At 40.6% G+C, this 14,488-nt stretch overlaps 1 protein-coding gene and 1 long non-coding RNA gene across 4 annotated transcripts in view; both read right to left on the bottom strand.

The window, feature by feature from the left end:
• Positions 1–5,885, bottom strand: part of LOC145722416 (uncharacterized) — a 130,724-nt gene extending 124,839 nt beyond the window's left edge. Inside the window, exon 1 of the long non-coding RNA XR_014146717.1 lies at positions 4,339–5,885. This is a non-coding gene — a long non-coding RNA (uncharacterized LOC145722416). The remainder of the gene's footprint in view (positions 1–4,338) is intronic.
• The window catches only part of GATAD2B (GATA zinc finger domain containing 2B), a 76,271-nt gene that overhangs the window by 52,889 nt on the left and 8,894 nt on the right, over positions 1–14,488 (bottom strand). The window lies entirely within an intron of this gene.

Below are 14,488 nucleotides of genomic sequence, written 5' to 3'. Positions count from 1 at the left end.
GTATACTCCATTTATTACAGTACCTCCTCTGTATACTACACAGCTTAGGAGTCCAGAGGTACCACAGACGTTCTCAAACCAACAGGTATTTTTCTTCAGGGTCCTGAAAAATTACCAACAATGTGGCAGCCAACAACCCGCATCTTTTCAGCTGAATCATAATCATCCAAAACCAGAGGTCCTTATTGTGTAAGCTGAAAACTGTAAATTTTAAAATACTTCTTGGTAACTATTATCCAAATTGTGATGCTCTGAAGAACATCAAATTCTTTCAGAAAAGGAAAAGATCTAACATTCACTGAGCATTTTAATGCACTAAATATTTATTTCATCCACTCAACAAACCAAGAAGATAGGGTCCTTTTCCTATTTTATAGATATGGAAATTAATTTGGTGAAATTAAGAAATTTGAATGAAGTCATTCATTCAGCTAACAACAGCAGATGCTGGCTCCAAAGCCCATACTCATTCCATTACACCATAATGACTTGAGCATCTCTTGGCCAAAACTCAAGAGCCCAGTTCACTATGCGTGCCTCGCCGATCTCTACTCTAAGCCACTGGATTAAAGAAAATGTTAGCCAAGTACAACTGAGGTAAAAAATACAAACTCTTTGGCAGGCATGTATGATTTCCACACACAGAAGATTTGATCCAGGACTTCTCTAGAAACACTAATAAGGACACACGATCTAGATATGGACAAAGGAGATCTGATAGATAAATGACCAGGAAGGTCAATTCATAAAATTCCATTATGAGGAAAGAAGCGATTATCCAACCAGACTCAGGAAACAAGACTTCAAATTAAATACAACTAAAAGCTTGAAGGTACTCCTATAAAAAAGGTATTAACTTCGTACAATTAAACACTTAAAACCCTCACCAATAACAGGAACAAATTTGCAAAAATTATATAGTCCCCATTTTTGTTCTTCACAAATTTTAGAATAACCTGCCAATTTTTTTTTGCCAATTTTAACATAAATCCCCGGGCTCAGAGAACAAGAGAATCAAAATCAGAACTACTGTTAAGGTTGAAAAATAAAATTTATTCTTTTAAAAGCCAACTTTAAGATTTTGTATAAAATCCACAAACTATTTATTGGTGTCCAAGAAAAACAAGCTGAAGTTTATCCAGCTGTTAGTCCTCTCCTGCAAATTCCCTTTAGTTCTGTTTTCAGTGTGTATAGTCTATTTGGATAAATCACCTCAAAATGTTTCAAAATAACAACAACAACAAATCAGATCACAGAACAGCAGAACCCCATTCATACGATCAATAAGATTCACTTTTTTTCATTAAATGCAGAAAACCTCAATTAGTCAAACAGAGAAGTTAATGCTTAGGAGACAGGAGTTCCTCTCCACATTATTTAGAGATGGTACACAAACAATCAAGCAATACTACAAAAAAACCACAAAACAAACAAACACCCACCACCACCACAAAAACCATTTTGCTTTCACAAAGCTTAATACACAAATTGGGAATTACTTCCAAAATAATGTATTGATTTTAGTCTCTAGAAATAGGTGATTTGTATTCATTAGCTAAAATAAAATAATTTCAGGGCGCCTGGGTGGCTCAGTCAGTTAAGCGTCTGCCTTCGGCTCAGGTCGTGATCTCTGGGTCCTGGGATTGAGCCTCGCATGGGGGCTCCCTGCTCAGCAGGGAGTCTGCTTCTCCCTCTCCCTCTGCCCCTCCCACACTTGTGCGTGCATGCACACACACACACACTCTCTCAAATAAATAGATAAAATCTTTTTAAAAAATTTTAAAAACCAGAATAATTTCGGAACGCCTGGGTGGCTCAGTCGTTAAGCGTCTGCCTTTGGCTCAGGTCGTGATCCCAGGGTCCTGGGATCAAGCCCCGCATCGGGCTCCCTGCTCAGTGGGAAGCCTGCTTCTCCCTCTCCCACTCCCCCTGCTTGTGTTCCCTCTCTCACGGTCTCTCTCTCTGTCAAATAAATAAATAAAATCTTAAAAAAAACCCAAAAAAACCAAAAACCAGAATAATTTCTATTTAAAGGGGGAAAAAGTCAGTCCTCAATTATGTGGGAGTTATAAATTAGTGATTGATCGACTGTTAAAGTGTCCATCACTAATTGGGAGAATGTACTTATTAATAATATTTTGGTTAAAACCAAGTAAAGACTAAGGATAGTAGCTTATAAAGCAGAATACAGACAGAGTCTTACACAGGTAGAAGAGGAAAGGAGAACAATCCCTGTCCTGACATAGCATTTGAGTTAGGAAGTACTGTTCTTCTCAAAGCAGGATTCCTTAACGTGTTCACTCCTTCTGGGTTTACAGGAAGTCAGATTGCTACAGCGGTCATAAAAACCTCTACTGACTCACATATTGCAAATAAGCATAAAAAGCTACTGTCAAACCCTACTATCAATGACTTAATCACCATACAGAAATACAGGAAGTAAATTACATCAAATATTTCATCGCTTATGTAGCATGAGATGTTTCTAGACCAGTCTTTTCTATGAGGCTGGTTTAATTTTCCAACAGCATTAGGGAATTCCTCTGCCTACCCCCAGGAAACAGAAACATGAAAATCATCTAGACCATTACATTAGTATTTAACACCTACAAAATTATAACTCTCTTCTTCCAAAAAAACAAAGCAACTGTAAGAGGGGCCCCACAAGGTACCTAACTAGGATAGTCTTGAATCCCTAACTTACTACTCTCATCCTTGTATTAGTAGCACACTATTGATTCTCAGTGACCAGGCCTGAGAACATCTCATTTATTTTTTTTAAGATTATTTATTTGAGAGAGTGCACACACACATGTGCAAGTGGGGAGAGGGCAGAGGGAGAAGGAGAGAGAGAGAGAAGTAGACTCCCTGCTGAGCGTGGAGCCTGACGCAGGGCTTGATCTCAGATCTCACAACGCCAAGATCATGACCTGAGTCGAAATCAAGGTTGGATGCTTAACTAACTGAGCCACCCAGGTGCCCCTCATTTCTTATTTTTTAAAAAGTAGGCTTAATGTCCAGTATGGAGCCCAATGCGGGGCTTGACCCTGAGATCAAGACCTGAGCTGAGTCCAAGAGTCAGACACTTAACCAACTGAGCCACCCAGGTGCCCCAACATCTCATTTCTTAATACCTGATTGCTGACTAATTATTTTCATTCCCTCCTATCTGTACCTTCCCTGTATCTTTGCAGGGGTAAGTTCCTTTCAGGCAAGCCACAAATGTTCGTACTTCACAATAAAATTCTGGTTCTTTTTTTTTTTTTAAGATTTTATTATTGGGGCACCTGGGTGGCTCAGTTGGTTAAGCGACTGCCTTCGGCTCAGGTCATGATCCTGGAGTCCCAGGATCGAGTCCCGCATCGGGCTCCCTGCTCAGCAGGGAGTCTGCTTCTCCCTCTGATCCTCCCCCCTCTCATGCTCTCTCTCTCTGTCTCATTCTCTCTCTCAAATAAATAAAATCTTTATAAAAAAAAAGATTTTATTATTTATTTGAAAGAGAGAAACAGTGAGAGAGGGACCATAAGCAGGGGGAGTGGGAGAAGGAGAAGCAGGCTTCCCGCGGAGCAGGGAGCCCGATGTGGGGCTCGATCCCAGGACCCTGGGATCATGACCCGAGCCAAAGGCAGACGCATAACAACTGAGCCACCCAGGTGCCCCAAATTCTGGTTCTTTGTAAAGATAAATGAAATTGATAAACCTCCAGCCAGAATCATTAAGAAAAAGAGTGGGCTGAAATAAAATCAGAAATAAAGGAGAAGTTACAAGTGACACCACAGAAATAAAAAAGATCATAAACGACTAGTAGGAACAACTATATGCCAACAAACTGGAAAACCTAGAAGAAATGGATAAATTCCTAGAAATACACAACCTTCCAAGACTGAACCACAAAAAAATAGAAAATCTGAGAATGATTACAAGTAATGAAACTAAATCAGTAATTTTAAAACTCCCCAAAAATAAAAGTCCAGGACACAATGACTTAATAGGTGAAGTCTACCGAACATTTAAAGAAGAGTTAGTATCTATCTTTTTCAAATTACTCCAAAAAACTGAAGAGGAATGAGCACTTTCAAACTCATTTTATGAAGTCCGCATTACCCTGATACAAAAACCAGACAAAGATACACATACACAAAATTTATAGGCCAATATCCCTGATGAACATAGATGCAAAAATTCTCAACAAAATATTAGCAAATCAAATTCAACAATACATTAAAAAGATTCATACATGATCAAGTGGGATTTATTCCAGAGATGCAGGGATGGTTCAACTTCTGTAAATCAATCAACATGACACACCACATTAACAAAGTGAATGATTAAAATCACATGATTGTCTCAATAGATGAAGAAAAAACATTTGACAAAATGCAACATCGATTTATGATTTAAAAAAATCTCAGGGACACCTGGCTGGTTCAGTTGGTATAGTATGTGCCTCTTGATCTTGGGGTTGTGAGTTTGAGCCCCACATTGGGCGTAGAGACTACTTAAAATCTTAAAAAAATAAACCTCAGGGCACCTGGGTGGCTCAGTTGGTTAAACGTCTGCCTTCAGCTTGGGTCATGATCTCAGGGTCCTGAGATCGAGCCCCACACATCAGGCTTCCTGCTCAGTGGGGAGCCTGCTTCTCCCTCTCCCTCTGCTGCTCCCCCTGCTTGTGCTCTTTCACTCTCTCTCGAATAAATAAATAAAATCTTAAAAAAAAATCTCAAAAAGTAGGTTTAGAAGGGACACACTTCAACATAGTAAGGGCCATATACGACAAACCCACAGCTTATATCATGTTCACTGGTGAAAAGCTAAAGGCTTTTCCTCAAAGATGAGGAACAAGACAAGGATGTCCACTCTTACCACTTTTATTCAACATACTGTTGGAAGTCCTAGCGACGGCAATCAGGCAAGAAAAACAAATAAAAGACATCCAAATTAGAAAGGAAGAAGTAAAACTTTCACTATTTGAAGATGATATGATGGTATATAGAGAACACCCTAATGACTCCACCAAAAAACTATTAGAATGAATTTATCTGACAATGAAAAACTCAACCCAAACACCTCAATGTGCTAACACCTGTCATCAACTAAGTGCCACCAAGAAAACTGAGTAAAGTCGCGATTTAATAATCTAATTAATGACGTTTTGCCACAGCTTTTCTAAGCACTTAGATTCTACTTTTGACCTGGCTTTTTTCTCTTACTAAATATCCACCAGTGTCTCCCCCTCTCTACCTTTCCAAGGGTAGAGGCTCCCAGACTAGAAACAGCTTCACTTAAAGCTTCAAATATATTACTCTCCATTAAGCTTCTCATCTTTCACTTTTGTTGTGAACACTGCTCTTATCTTTATCATTCTCTGAAGTCACAAATAATGCTCAAAAAAACCAAAACCGGGGCGCCTGGGTGGCTCAGTCGGTTAAGCGGCTGCCTTCGGCTCAGGTCATGATCCTGGGGTCCTGGGATCGAGCCCCACGTCCGGCTCCCTACTCAGTGGGGAGCCTGCTTCTCCCTCTCCGCCTGCCTGCCACTCTGCCTACTTGTGCTCTCTATCTCTCTGTCAAATAAATAAATAAAATCTTTAAAAAAAACAAAAACAAAACCAAAACCCACCATTCTCCATAAGCTGATGTTCCACTCGATCTCTGACTTTTTTATTTATTTATTTTTTAAAGATTTTATTTATTTGACAGAAGAGAGACACAGCAAGAAAGAGAACACAAGCATCCAGAGTGGGAGAGGGAGAAGCAGGCTTCCCGCCAAGCAGGGAGCCCGATGCGGGGCTCGGTCCCAGGACCCTGGGATCATGACCTGAGCTAAAGGCAGACGCTTTAACGACTGAGCCACCCAGGCGCCCCTCAATCTCTGACTTTAAAAGAGTCTCCAAACAGGGAGGAAAAAAAGAGAAACTAAGAAAAGAAAATAAATGATGGGGCGCCTGGGCGGCTCAGTTGGTTAAGCGACTGCCTTCGGCTCAGGTCAAGATCCCGGAGTCCTGGGATCGAGTCCCGCATCGGGCTCCCGGTTCAGCGGGGAGCCTGTTTCTCCCTCTGACCCTATCCCCTCTCATGCTGTTTCTCTCTCTCTCAAATAAATAAATAAATAAAATCTTTTAAAAAAATTTTTTTTAAAAAAATAAATAAATGATGGGGCGCCTGGGCGGCTCAGTTGGTTAAGCATCTGCCTTTGGCTCGGGTCATGATTCCGGGGTCCTGGGATCAAGCCCTGCACTGGGCTCCCTGCTCTGTGGGGAGCCTGCTTCTCCATCTCCCTCTGCAGCTCCCCCTGCTTGTGCTCCTGCTCTCTCGCTCTCAAATAAATAAAATCTTAAAAAAAAAAAAAAAAGATTACAGCTACACAGTCAACAACTTCCATAAACTTCTTAACCTATCTTCCATTTTTCAATAATTACCACAATGGAGTCCCATGATCAACAGGCTATGCTAGAATGAGATCTAACTATTTACTGATGATCAGAGATGAAGATCCTGTCCATCCTACTGCCCAGACTGGGCAAGCTCAGAATGCACTTCACTCAGATTTCTCTGATAATCTTGGTAGACTCATGAGACATCAGTTACCAGAATTTCAGGACAACCACACAATTATCTCCTCAGATTACACATGAGAAAAATGGAGGCCAATATAAAAGGAAAGATCAGGAAAGAGAAAATGGACATGTATGACTGTCATTTTTTTTTTTTTAAAGATTTTATTTATTTGACAGAGAGACACAGTGAGAGAGGGAACACAAGCAGGGGGAGTGGGAGAGGGAGAAGCAGGCTTCCCGCGGAGCAGGGAGCCCGATGCGGGGTTCGATCCCAGGACCCTGGGGCCATGACCTGAGCTGAAGGCAGACGCTTAACAACTGAGCCACCCAGGCGCCCCGTGACTGTCAAATTTAAAATAAACTTTCAAAGGGGCGCCTGGGTGGCTCAGTCGTTACGCGTCTGCCTTCAGCTCAGGTCATGGTCCCAGGGTCCTGGGATCGAGTCCCACATCGGGCTCCCTGCTCGGCTGGGAGCCTGCTTCTCCCTCTCTCGTTCCCCCTGCTTGTGTTCCCTCTCTCACTGTCTCTCTCTGTCAAATAAATAGAATCTTTAAAAAAATTAAAAAAATAAATAAAAATAAACTTTCATGTTATTAAATTTTATATATCTTCAAAATATTTTCTCTGTATGTTCAACATTGAAATTAACTGTAAAGAATGGCAAAATGTTGCTATTTTTGCAGGTGAGTAGTAGGTACACTGAAATTAACTACTCTATACTCTATTTGGGTGTGTATTTTAAATTCTTCAGAATAAAAAGGTTAACAAAAAGAGAGAAAAGTCTTAAGTTTATAATGTCTACCAAGAAACAGATAAGTTCAACCTCCAGAGAAAAGATGTACTTTTTTTTACTGCAATTCTTTTTCCAATTGTGAATACTACATCATGTGCATATACTACCTATCCAAAAATTAAATAAGCTTTAAAAATTAACATGTCAGTTGAACTTAACATAATTTCTAAAAGACGTATATGCACAATGAAAGGAAGGGACAAAGCTCCCGGGCCCAGCCAGAAGGGGCATAAGCCACTAGTAAAACTCCATAGGAAGATGGGTAACAAGACTATCATAGTACACAGAACACTAGCAAAGACACCCTAATGGCGAAGAACAGAGATCTAGAAAAAATAATCTAGCTGACCAAGTTAAAAGGGTCTTTTAGGGTCAAAGAAGCATTACTCAGCCAGAATTGTAGTACTACACAGGGTTACACTAATACATATCTGCTCAGGCAATCATAAATGGTCAAGAAGTTTAAAATCAAAATTGATAGATGAAATATTCCAATGGACATTTTGACCATTCATCACTCCTGTACACAGCAATATGTAAAACATAGTAAGAATCTGGACATTAAAATGGGCTCAGGATTAGATGTATACTTCATCTAGCATACTTGCAAAGAATCTTCTTTACTGAAATGAGGGAAGAACATATTCATGCAGGAGTGGATTAAGTACTATGAAATTATACCTAAACACAGTCCAAAGGGGAACACTTGCCTGGTCTGGATCTCACCTAGGGGGAGCTTCTGACAGTCTATTAGCTAAGATTTGCCTATCAGCATTAACAGGCACAGGTAGCCTATAGGACAAAAGGTGTCACTTTTCTTCAGTACAGGGACAAAGATCTGGTATCTTAAGTGATCAAGAAAGAGGTTTATCATTTTATCAGGCAATAAATATTCACCTTAAGAAGTTCACCCTTGGAACGCATGGGTGGCTCAGTTTCGGCTCGGGTCATGATCCCAGGGTCCTGGGACTGAGTCCCACATCAGGCTCTTTGCTCAGTGCAGAGCCTGCTTCTCCCTCTGCCCCTTTCTGCGCTCGCACGCTCTTTCTGACAAATAAATAAATAAAATCTTAAAAAAAAAAAAAAAAAAGAAGAAGACGTTTACCCTCAGGGTGCCTGGGTGCCTCAGTCAGTTAAGCTTCCGATTTTTGGTTTAGGTTCAGGTCATGACCTCAGGGTTGTGAGACTGAGCCCGGCATCGCGCTCAGCAAGGTCTGCTTGAGATTCTCTTTCCCACTCTGTGCTCACATTCTCGCTCTCTCTAATAAATAAATAAATCTTTAAAAAATAAAATAAGTTTACCCTTAAGAGTTCCCTGTAATGATTTTTTTCCTGTAAATAAGGATTTTTGATTAATGACAAAAGTTTCAAAAGCAGAATAGGTTTTCTTTTTTAAAAAAAGATTTGTTTATATTTTAGAGAGAGTGTGCATGGGGGGGTGGCACAGAGGGAGAGGTAGAGAGAATCCTCAAGCAGACCCCCTACTGAGGGCAGAGTCCGACTCAGGGTTTGATCTCACAACCCTGAGATCACTACCCGAGCCGAAACCAAAAGTCAGGCGCTCAAACAACCGAGCCACCCAGGTGCCTCCAGAATAGGTTTTCAACAACTGAATGTATCACTGCCACAATCACTTCAGTAGGTCTTCGCTATTAGAACAGGGTTTCTCAACCTCAGTAACATGGACACTTTGAGCCAGAGAATTCTCTGTTGGGGGAAGCTGTCCTGTGCATTGCAGGGTTCTCGGCAGTATGTCCAGCCTACACACTAAATGCCAGGAGCACCACCACCGCCACTTCTTAGAACCAAAAATACCCCCATACACAGCCTAACGTCCCCTGGGGAGCTAAATTCTCCCCGTTGAAAACCATTACATTCAACACCACCAACAGGATTTCACCCTGGAGGAGGTCTGTAGCTATTATTACCTCAACCCCACAGCTGGACAATGCTGGCAGAGGAAGTCAGAACAGTGGTCACCTTTGGGGGTGGGGAAGGAAGGATAATGGCTAGGAAGGAGCATGAAAAAGGCTTCTGGGTGGAGGTAATCTTCTGTATCTCCATCTAGGTGGTCACCTTATAAAGCTTTTTCTGTATATTACACCTAGGGGGAGGGGGGAAAGTTCACCAAAAACACAACAAAACAAAAACTAACATGCAAGAGAGTGGTAGTATTTCCTTGCCTCAGTGCTGCTAGAAATCAGGTGCAAGAGGTACAGAGCTAAGACATCTGAGGGGCAGGAAGATAAGTCACTAAATGCTCCTTGATGATGCAATGATTTAACATTAAATTCAAGATAGCTGACAGTATCTTGGTCCTTCCTTTAGCCTTCCTTTAGCCACACAGCAAAAGTTACCCATTCCTTTTTACCTAAGCTTTCTAAGATTGGGGCACCTGAATGGTTCAGTCCGTTAAGTGTCCGACTCATGATTTCAGCTCAGGTCATGATCTCAAGGGTCATGAGATCAAGCCTTGCATCGAGCTCTGTGCAGACTCTGCTTGTCTCTCTCCCTCTGCCCTGCCCCCCCCATGTGAGCTCCCTCTCTCTAAAATAAATAAATAAATCTTAAAAAAAAAAAGCTTTCTAAGATTGATAATCACATCTGAGGTCAGGGGTCACGTGAATATCCTATTCACTGAGACTTTCATACCTTTGACTTTGGTAGTTAAGGCTCTTCAAGGGGCGTCTGGGTGGCTCAGTCGGTTAAGTATCTGCCTTCAGCTCAGGTCATGATCCCAGGGTCCTGGGATTGAGTCTCCCATTGGGCTCCTTGCTCAGCGGAGAGCCTGCTCCTCCCTCTGCCTGCCACTCCCCCTGCTTGTGCCCCCACCCCCTGACAAATAAGTAAAATCTTAAAAAAAAAAAAAAAAAGATGGTTGCCTATCCCCAAGCAAAAACACCACTCAACAAGAACTGGATTCTCTATTCCACTTAGGACAAATAATGGGATAATCTGAACCAAAAAGGAAAGCAGGAGGGACCATAAAAAAACCAGAATGGTTTGTGGGCCTTTCTGTACATGGGAAAATTTTCAGACCAAGAAAGCAATTCCTAATATTGACTCAAATATTAATTACAGAGGAGTTTAGAAGATCTTCGTTTATTCTACATATACATCCCCAGACTTCCTAGAGAAAAAAGACTAGACATTTTATATTTCATTGCTTTTTATATTTTTATATTGCAACTTTATTAAGATCCCTTTTGGAAGGGTCTTTTTTATTTTTTGGAAGGATCTTTTAAAAAGAGGAATTGGTAAAGCAAACAATTCCAGTTAATTGAAAAATACTGTGGCTATAGCTTTGAAAACTAAAATAAGTATCTCTTAAAACACTTTTTAGGGGCGCCTGGGTAGCTCAGTCATTAAGCGTCTGCCTTCGGCTCAGGTCATGGTCCCGGGGTCCTGGGATCGAGCCCCGCATCGGGCTCCCTGCTCGGCGGGAAGCCTGCTTCTCCCTCTCCCACTCCCCCTGCTTGTGTTCCCTCTTTCACTGTCTCTCTCTCTGTCAAATAAATAAATAAAATCTTAAAAAAAAAAAATCTAAAAACAAAACAAAACCAAAACCAAAACACTTTTTATAAGGAAGAAAAGATGAAGAGCACTCAAATCATCCAATTTTGCCTTTTCCATTTCTTCTAATATGATGAAAACGAATAATCTCATGCAGCCTGGAGAGAATATGAAAAGACACCTGAAACAGGACTAACTTGACTTTTGGTGCTGTTTCAGACTACCCAATGGAGTACAAGGGAAAGATTAGTGCTTCTCAAGGAAATACTGAATAAATCAGTATTTTTCTACAAATAATCAAAATTACATCATGTTGTTCTGAAGTGGAAGTCTCCTTAAGAAGTATTTCTTCTATAGAGATCCAGCATTGTCTTTAAAAAATACCAACTATACTGTAATGGATTCAGATCACCACTTCTGCTATATAGTGTTAAGTTCCCAAAGCTAAACACTTGGCCAGAGTTTAATCCATCTTAAAACTAAGAGGACTGCTGAAAAAGTAGCCCTTACTTTAGTGACTTTGTATGTTTGCATATTTAAATATTACAGTTCTCTAAAATGCTGCTGGTTTGCTAAAAGTTGTTGTAAAGAAGAAACATTAAGCTACCAAAATCATGCAGCTCTGGTAAGTATTTAAAACTGTCAAACATCCAAGATAAAACTACAATCAGGAACTTTAATAACAAGCAAGTTAAAGAGGGAGTCAAAGGGGAATAGATTTGGATTCATCTAACAAAATGGGATTACTCTTGGGTAGCCATTTTATTACTATTATTTTTTAGATATTTATTTGAGAGCCCGCGCGTATGCACACACAAGCACGCAAAGAGTGGGTGGGCGGCAGAGGGAGAGAGAAAATCTTAAGCAGGTTCCACGCCCAGCACGGAGCCTGAAGTGGGACTCGATCTCATGACCCTGGGATCATGACCTGAGCTAAAATCAAGAGTTGGATGCTTAACCCACTGAGCCACCCAGGCGCCCGTGGGTAGCCATTTTGAAACGTCCATGAAAGTCAATTTCTGGCTGACCGATTTTCCTCTGAACAAAACATCCTTTCAAAAAACACAATCTGGGAATAACTACCTTAAACTTATTACAAATGTTTACCAAATAGCAGCTCATTTGCCCAGTTATACCACTATTCATCTAGGACTGGAATTTACCTACACCATGGATTGGCCTTTCCTGTATAAAGGCCAGATAGTAACTATTTTAGTCTTTGGGGGCATTATCTTTGTTGTGACTACTAACTGTGACACTGGAGCAGTGTGAAAGCAGCCATACACAATATGTAAAAAGTGATTATTTCCAATGAAACTTTATTTATGGCTACCAAAATCTAAATTTTATATCATTTCTGCATATAGTGAAATATCCTTCTTTTGACTTTTTTCAACCATTTAAAACTGTAAAACCATTCATAATTCTTAACTCATGTGCTACAAACAAAATTTATTAACCTTTAGTTTTCTGACCCCTGATCTATATGTGCTCATTTTTACAAACTTTTCAAATTTCCAAGAAGTATATAGAATATCATAACACCCATTTACTTATCACCTAACTTAAGAAATAAAACCTCAGGGGCGCCTGGGTGGCTCAGGTTGGGCATTTGCTTTCGGCTCAGGTCATGATCCCAGGGTCCTGGTATCGAGCCCCCGCATCGGGCTCCCTGCTCAGCGGGAAGCCTGCTTCTCTCTCTCACTCTCCCTCTGCACTCTCTCTCTCAAATAAATAAATAAAATCTAAAAAAGAAAAAAAAAGAAATAAAACCTCAAAATAAAACTGAAGCTGAGTAACTATTCCAATCCTATTTCCCTCTCTCTTTTCCTCACTTCCCTCTCCCACTCCCCCTGCTTGTGTTCCCTCTTTTGCTGTGTCTTTGTCAAATAAATAAATAAATAAAATCTTCAAAAAAAAAAAAAAAAGAGAAATTGCATTGTTTTGCAAGTTTAAAAGTTTTTACGGTATTACATGATATATATGGTATTATTATCAACTCACTTTTTTAACATTACCTTTGATATTTATCCAAGTTGATACATGTAACTAGTTCATTCATTTTAAGTAGTATATAGAATGTCAATTATGAGTATACCACAATTTAAATTTTCTATTTCCTGTTCATGCAACAAATTAATCATGTCATATGGCAGGTACTGTTCTAGGTACAAGGGCTACAACCATGGATAAGGCATAATTCTTCCCCTCCAGAGTGTTTACTCTGATGGACACTAGCACTTTCACTTCATTCCTTTTCCCAAGTGAAGTCTCAAAAGTGGCCCTAAGCTAATTTTATCCAAAAAAACGAAGAATGTTGGGTGGGAAAAGGCCATCAATTTAAGTAAATGGAAGAGAAATTTTTTCCGTTTCCTTAAGGTTTGTTTAAAGACACTTCTTGTTAAGCTAAAAGAGATAAAACTCCAGAAATAAACCTCACCCCAAATATCAGAACTGTTAAGCTTTCAACTTTTTTTTTAAGATTTTACCTATTTAACTGACAGAGAGAACACAAGCAGGGGGAGTGGCAGGCAGTGGAAGAGGGAGAAGCAAGCTCCTCTCTGAGCGGGCAGCCTGATACCGGGCTCAATCCCAGGACCCTGGGATCATGACCTGAACTGAAGGCAGATACTCAACCAACTGAGTCACCCAGGCGCCCCAAGCTTTCAACATTTTAAAAGTAGAACCCCCTTCACAGTTACCTTCACTGAGGCTTACACTACAAACAGGTCAGTATGATGATATAAGACAACTGAGGATTCCAGTTTCTTTTCTCTTCATTTCCAAAAACCAGTCTTAGGCAGTAAGGAAGATACAGATCAACAGTGGGTACAAATCTTTTGATCAATCAGCAAAAGGAAATATCTTAGTAATCCAAAACTTAGGGGAACGGATATTAGGGGCTCCTGGCTGGCTCAGTTAGTAGAGCTGTGACTCTTGATGTCAGGGTTCTAAGTTCAAGCCCCAGGTTGGATGTAGAGATTACTTAAAAATAAAATCTTTAAAACAATAACCAAAAAAAAAAAAGAAGAGAGAGAAAGGGAGAGACAGAGTGAACTGATATTAGCAGGCTTAGAAGACAAGCTCCTTGGAAGTATTTTAAAATAACAGACTCCTTGAATAGGAATTAAGCAAAAGAACACCATCACTGACAATAAATTAATGAAAATCTCTAACATTCTTTTCATATCAAAGGAGATGGTAACTTCGAACACACCTCATGCCCTTGAATTACTCAAACTTCCTGTCATTCCTTAAGAATATTTAAGAAAGGGACGCCTGGGTGGCTCAGTTGTTAAGCGTCTGCCTTCGGCTCAGGTCATGATCCCGGGATCCTGGGATCGAGCCCCACTTTGGGCTCCCTGCTCAGCGGGAAGCCTGCTTCTCCCTCTCCCACTCCCCCTGCTTATGTTCCCTCTCTTGCTGTCTCTGTCAAATAAATAAAATCTTTAAAAAAAAAAAGAAAACTGGGCGCCTGGGTGGCTCAGTTGGTTAAGCGACTGCCTTCAGCTCAGGTCATGATCCTGGAGTCCCGGGATCGAGTCCCGCATCGGGCTCCCTGCTCGGCGGGGAGTCTGCTTCTCCCTCTCCCGCTCCCCCGTCTTGTGCTCTTTCTCTCTCTCACT

This window comes from Leptonychotes weddellii, chromosome 6 (assembly GCF_054177405.1).
Source record: "Leptonychotes weddellii isolate Sample4059 chromosome 6, ASM5417740v2, whole genome shotgun sequence".
In the NCBI taxonomy this organism is placed as follows: Eukaryota; Metazoa; Chordata; class Mammalia; order Carnivora; family Phocidae; genus Leptonychotes; species Leptonychotes weddellii.
The sequence above is the reverse complement of the archived record's forward strand: the minus strand, read 5'-3'. Positions and strand labels throughout refer to the sequence as shown.